Raw genomic sequence first — 7266 nt, 5'->3', positions numbered from 1 at the left:
TGTGCAGTAAGATTTTGGAATTTTGATTTTGCCCCGGGGGGTCAAATGGGGGTCGAAAAATGATGTTTTTTATGCAAAAAGCCCCATCTTCCCTGAACTCCTCTTACATTTTACTCAGGAGCCTAATCATCTTTTCGGAGATGGTTGGTGGTGTCATGTAGATGTGCAGTAAGGTTTCGGAATATTGATTTTGCCCTTGGGGGTGAAATGGGTGTCGAAAAATGACTTTTTTAATGCAAAAAGACCCTTCTTCCCTGAACTCCTCTTACATTTTACTCAGCAGCCTAATCATCTTTTGGGAGATGGTTGGTGGGGTCATGCAGATGTGTAGTAAGGTTTCTGAATTTTGATTTTGCCCCAGGGGGTCAAATGGGGGTCAAAAATGACGTTTTTTATGCTAAAAGCCCCATCTTCCCTGAACTCCTCTTACATTTTATTCAGCAGCCTAATCATCTTTTGGGAGATGGTTGGTGGGGTCATGTAGATGTGCAGTTAGGTTTCGGAATTTTGATTTTGCCCGGGGGGTCAAGTGAGAGTCGAAAAATGACGTTTTTTATGGGAAAAGCCCAGTCTTCCCTAAACTCCTTTTTCGTTTTAAACAGTGGTCTTATCCTCTTTTGGGAGAGTTTGAACACTCTTTTGAAATTTTGTTAAAACATCAAGGTCAAGGGTAAAAAATCATAGCATGTTGGGAAACATCTTGTTATGGGTAATGTTCACTTGAAATGTGAAAGTCAAATCTCTTCTCAATGAAAAGGAAATACAACATTAATGAAAAATAAGTTAAACTTCAAGGTCAAGGTCACAGCGTCAAAAAGTCATGATACATTTGGAAAGGTCTTATCACAGGTAATATGAATGCCCTTTAATTTATCTTTCAAAATGATCAATTCAAAGCAATTAATTTGTTTAAGAAATTAGGTCAAACTTCAAGGTCATGGGTAATAAAAATCATAGTGTATTTAGAATGGTATTGTCCCATTTAATACTAATACACATGTTTAATATAAAAGTCCTGTCTCTTCTCATTTAAAATATACGACCATGATGACCAAGGTTAAATTTATTGTGACAGATGGGCAGATTGACAAACAAATGAGATTTAATGTACCCTACCTTTAGCGAAAATGGGGGACCATAAATGTCTTTGCTGTTCTTGAGAAGATTTATGATGGAAAAAGTCCCCTGCATATTTAAATGTGAATTGGTTGAAATTGGCCCAGTGGTTCTTAAGAAGTTAATGTGAAAAGTTTGCAGACAAACAGATGGACAACAGAAATCAGTACATTTCAGAAAACAGTATGCTCATTAATAGTTAATCAAGGTGCTTTGGGTAGAAAAATTAAGCTAAACTGGTATATCTAATTCATCCGCAAAGCTTAGTATATTTTAATATGCACAACCTTTTCAACTCTTATCATAATAATTTTTTAAAATTTATATCACCATGTCTCATTCATGGGAGAACTAGAGATATGACCAGATGTATATCTGTTGAATATAAAATATGTACATGTATACTGTGTTTTTTTAGTAATTTGTTTGTTTGTTGTGACAGCAACTGTTATGGCAGCTTTTGGCAAAGGTTGAAGTTTCTCAAATGTAAGTCAAACTCCAAGGTCAAAGTCAAAGGGTCAAAATTGTTGGTATCAAAGGGAAAGTCTTGTCACAAGGAATACACATGTGAAAAAAGAGAGAAATCCCTAGAACTTCCTCACCTGTTCAAAAGTTATTGCCAAGGTTAAAGTTAAATTGGGTTCAACTCTAAGGACTAGGTCAAAAATAATTATACCTGTTGAAAGTTCACAATGATGACACATGTTAGAGCATGAAAGTCCTAGCACCACCTGTTCAAAACTTAAGCCAAGTTTAAGGTATTTTTCTTGTAAAAGTGGGTCAAACTCCAAGGTCAAGAGATCAAGAGGTCAAAATTGGTGGTACCCATTAAAAGGTTTTGCCAAAAGAAATTTACCTATGAAATATTGAAGCCATGTGTATAGCCCAATCCAATCCACTTAAAACTTATGGGCAAGGTTAAAGTTTCTGTGGACAGACAAACATACATAAGCATAGGAAACAAAATATGTATATATAGTCAAATGAAAAAATTTTCTACTATTATGGAGTCATAAGATCAATTGTCATTTCAGGTACAGGGAGTAAGTGGCTAGGGAGATCAGACACCCCCCCCCCATGGAATTAGCAGTTATTTAAATAAGACTATGTACTGTAGAGAATAAACATGACTTTGGACATCCTCCCCCTTAGAAAACAGGGACTCCACCATCATTGTTTTTATTATTTTTTTTTATTTGCTTCTCAGGAAATCTTGGGCTGATTTTTTTTACTGAGGTGTGACACCCCCCCCCCCCCCTTTCTGAAAAAAAAAAAATTCTGGATCTGCGCCTGTATATACTGAATGTCCGCAACGGGAGATAACTTGACAATGTGAAATTTGTCGACTGTGGCATGCGATGATCTTTAACCCTTTTTGAACTTCAACCTAACCATTTGCATTTATTTATTTTTATGCAATCTATACTAAATCTTGTACTTACCGAATGTCATAGGTCGTGACAACTAATTCATGAAATATAATCCATATAATCCAATTAAAACTCAAATGATTATAACTGACCACACTGCATCGTCAGCATACATGTGCTAAATAATCTCATTCGACAAACCTTTGCTGATTCCGTTGCCAGTATGAATCGGCCGAGGTGTGCCGAGAGGTGATATCTATAAATATGATAATCGGTGACGCAAACCCAATGTGAATGTAGAAAATAAGATGTTCACACATAAAACTGTTTAGTACAAGAACAAATTTCAAACTATCATAATAAACTATGTTTTAACATAACTTTGCCATCTAGGTCTATTTTTAAAAAATGTGAGAGTGAGAGAGTGTGTGTGTGTGTGAAAGGGGGGGGGGGAGAGAGAGAGAGATAGGCAAAAACAAATTGATCGGGTTGTATTTTCAATGGGGTTTTTTTCCCACCAAGTACTAAAATCAGTATGCACATTTTGATAAATTCATCAAAAACGCTTTGTACTAAAATAATATTTTATGTCGTTGAGAAAGTAAATTTAAAAAGTTCCAAATTATGGGCAAAATATTTCTCTTAATCTTATTAAGTAATTTACTTCAATCATTAATTAAATTCTGTTATTTCAGACTGGTAATGAATTAAGTATTCAAAATACATATGTGAGGCTCATAGATCATATGGTCACCTGAAAATTTTATGTTCAATTTGACGAATACATGTACGGTGATAATTATAGAATTATTTTGACTTCTTCCTTTGAAAGTCCAATATGAAGGAGTGTGTATTTAGAGGCAAACACCACAGTGCGGGTATTACTGTCTCATGACAGCATCTAGTTGGTTGATTGAAAAAATGCAAATAATTTTTTCAATCAACCAAATGTTACTCTTGTCTGTATATGTAAATGTAAACAAGTTTTATAAACTTGGCTTAACTACATTACATTTATTTCATAGCGAGCAACATTACGAATCATTCATCCTTTGACTAGATTCTCTCGTGAAAGGGGGGGGGGTGGTAATAAAAATTGCATAACGCTATCTGAAAAAGATCGGATTTTATTACGATCAAATATTTTCATTATAAATACTTTGTATTGGCTTTATTTTTTTTTTAAATATTAATAGACCTAATATAACTTGATTTAAACTTATTTTATAATTTTTTACACAATAAACGAGCTTGATGCTGTGGTACATGAATGATCGAAATAGAATTCATTGGCGGATCCAGAGGTGGGGTGGGGTTCCGGGGATTGGACCCCCTTTATTTTTGCACATACATACACAGAGAGAAAGAGAGAGAATGTTTTTTTCTGCAATATAAAAGATAGATATAATTTGAAGAATTTAAAAAAATCTCCTTTGTCCTGTCTGTTCGCTAGATCTGTAGATTTTCGCGGATTTGCTTTCCTCTTTGTACCTTCAATCATTTTTTAGTCATTTTTTTTTAAACTCTTCACCATTTTACAACAGTATACAGAGATCACAAAATATATAGGTGATTATATACATAACAGTAGATCTATAAAGCATGCGTGAATAAGAAACTAAACAAAAATTGTACGTTGCTATAAATGTGAAGTATGGGAATTTAGGACGGGGGCATATTTTATTTTTTTTCTTTATAAACGAGCACAATTTTCACAGAAAACAGTATCTATTGTTACTCATAATGTGTTAAGAATTAATTACATTCTGAAATTTTATGCTTTTTGCTGTTAAGCATAGCATTCTTTCTGAAAGTAACGAGCTGCACTTTAGTATGTATTGAAACTCATCTCCAAGTTCTTTTATCTTGTCTGGTAACCCTGGCTAAGGGCTCCGATCACCCACCAGTAACATGCAAGGTAGATTCCATGCAGCGAACTTTGGCTTTACCATTTTTGGACCAACCTCAGAAGTAACTGACTTTTAGAAGTTTACATGAAATATACATGGAATATTTCGTTTCATTGAAGATAAAGGTTTAAAATGTACCCGTAGTATGCAAATGGAGGGGGCTTTTCTAATGATAATCTTTTGCTGCAGTTTTAAATAATATTTTGATTTGGAAGCTCCCTCCACAATTTTTGTTGCCGGAAAATGCGCAGATTCAAGCATTTTTAAAAGTAATGTACCGAACAAAAAAGTTACAGGAAGCCCCCCTACAAAAAAATGGATATTAGAGTGTGATACATAGGGTTTTTTTGTGTTTGTTTGTTTGTTTGTTTGTTTTGTTTTTTTTTTTTTGTTTGTCAACTGAATTTGGAGGTCCCCCGTCAAAACAAATTGAAGTGGCTGTGGTGTGATTCTAGGCATGAGTGCCATGCGCGGATCTATTGCGGGGTCAGGACCACCCCCACCCCCGGGATTTGCAAAGTTATGAAATTTATATACTAAAGCAAGGAAAAAAGTTTACGTTGGACCCTCCCCCCTCGGAAAACGCAGACTCCCTGGTAAATGCGAATTTATGTTAAACTGGATGAAAAGTCTAAGGTTCGAAGCTTATGTATACAATGTTTGTTTTGTTCTGTCTGTGTATGTATAACTGTAATGATTTTGTACATTGTTCTATATGCACCACTATGGGCCGAAATTGATTGAATAAATATTCTAACTCTAATTCTAATTAGAAGTCATCGACTCCCCCCCCCCCCCCCGAAATAAGTTATTGAAGTCTGGGCGAGTTTACGAGTCTGTTTTTTATTTAATTTTTTTTTTGCTTGTCAAGAAATTTCTGGGTTAGATTTCTTATTTGGAACTGAGATGGACCCCCCCCCCGGAAATTTTTTTTGGATCTGCGCCTAAGTGCTGAGGGCACCGACCTGGAATCCCCCCGTTCTAAAAATGGCTGGATCCGCCCCTGGAATTTAATGTGCGTTATATTTCTTGACATAAAATGTTAATAGTCGAAGCATATACAGTAGTACACAATATACTGTAGGAAGGGATAACAAACTGCCTATGAGAGTCCCACATTCTTCCAAAAATTAGCTTTTTATACCTCTTGTCTTAATTATTTTTGTCCAGATTCCTTACCTGAGCTAGAAGGTATTTGAGAAAGTTCCAAATGTTCCCATTCCTTTGATGTAGATTTGACGTTTATTTCCCTTTTAATTTCGGCATTTAGGTTTATTTTTCTTGTCAAATGTAAAATTATTATTTCAATTTTTGAACAAGTTTCGACATCCCCGCCTGAAAAAATTCTTGATCTGTCCCAGGATCTAATAAATGGTACAGCACAAAATGCATATGATTTTATATCTCTTATTGCGCTTACGGATGGTTACAGGAGAATAAAGAGAGTTCAATGAATAAAATAGTGATTAAAAATTATCTGTATTCAACCAGGTTTCAAGTATCCCTATCCTACTTTTTAAAAACATCTCCCAAATATTGCAACAGAAAATATTTTTATTTTAAAAAAGCTAGACTTTCAGACAGGGATACTGAAATCTCGAAAGACTTTCTGTAATAATAATAAAACAGCCACATTCCTCAAAAATGCACATACTTTGTGGTCGGATTGAGGCAATAAAAAAATCTCGAAAAATGGAATTGGCAGAGATGTCTGTCTTCCAAGACTATTTAGGTAACGGTCATGTTAATTATTTCTGCCCCCCCCCTTAAAAATACAAATGCCTAAATGTCAATCTAAACAAGGAATGCTTTTTTTTTAGCGTGTGTGTTAAAGAACGAACAAATGTACACGTAAAATTTTGTATTCTGGTTAAATGCTTTTAAGTCTTGAACTAAATAATTACCGTATATCAAATTACTTGGTTTAGATTTGAGATTAGTACTAAAATAATCAGTTGTAATTGACAAATGAATTTTGCGATGCAAAACAACTGCAGACTATATATAGAATGTTTATTAGAACTAGATAGACAATTTTCAGTTGTACCTTATAAAGTCGTTATAATTATACTTTAGCCCCCCCCCCCCTTTCAGCTGCGCAAACACCAAATAACTTCTTTTTCCACTTGTGATATTTTCCCTGACCAAAATCTGATCAGCACGGACTAAGTGTTTTGATGTGCTAGGCTGAACGGTGTAGTCACAGTGTGTTTACTTTTGATTTTTTATGGAGTTTATTTCTTTTTTGTGTTGCATTTTTCAATAAATGGAATTCAGGGTGTATTTCACTTGACTTGTGCACATCTTCGATTCGATGCAGAGTTCTTATTACCAGGTATGGGTACGTTTACAGCGTTCGACGCGTTTTCTCGATATGCATCAAAGTCTGTATAAAACCTGCAAATCAAAGACACTGGTTGTTTTGTTCTATTCAAATGATAGTATTTTCAAAGTGTGTTTACGCGTTTTAGTGCTTTTTATTTCATGTTTATTCTGCATAAATTGGCGCAGTGTAAAAATGCGTACTCGTGCAACTAAAACTTTCTTTCAAACTTGCATTTTCTTTCTTTTTTTAATTACATTTGATTCAAATCAATAATTATTCAGAAATATGATTATTATGTTTATTGTGGTTTTGAAATGTCTTGATCTCCTCATGTGTTCTCATATGCTTTACCATCGGAGATGTGCACAAGTCGATACCCAAACCAAAAAATCATTCAACTGTAACGAGCGCATTGGGGTATATATCGTTACAATGAGACAAGATATCTGAAAGAAATATGGCGGAATACGACTATAGTTGGTATAAAACAAGTCGTACATAGATGAAAATGTTGCGTTTTTAAGAATTCATGTCAGCTTTAAAG

The sequence above is a fragment of the Saccostrea cucullata genome, unplaced genomic scaffold (assembly GCF_032062105.1).
Source record: "Saccostrea cucullata isolate Sc308-1 unplaced genomic scaffold, CSIRO_AGI_Scuc_v1 ctg11669, whole genome shotgun sequence".
Taxonomy (NCBI): Eukaryota; Metazoa; Mollusca; class Bivalvia; order Ostreida; family Ostreidae; genus Saccostrea; species Saccostrea cuccullata.
Note: the sequence above shows the minus strand (reverse complement) of the source record.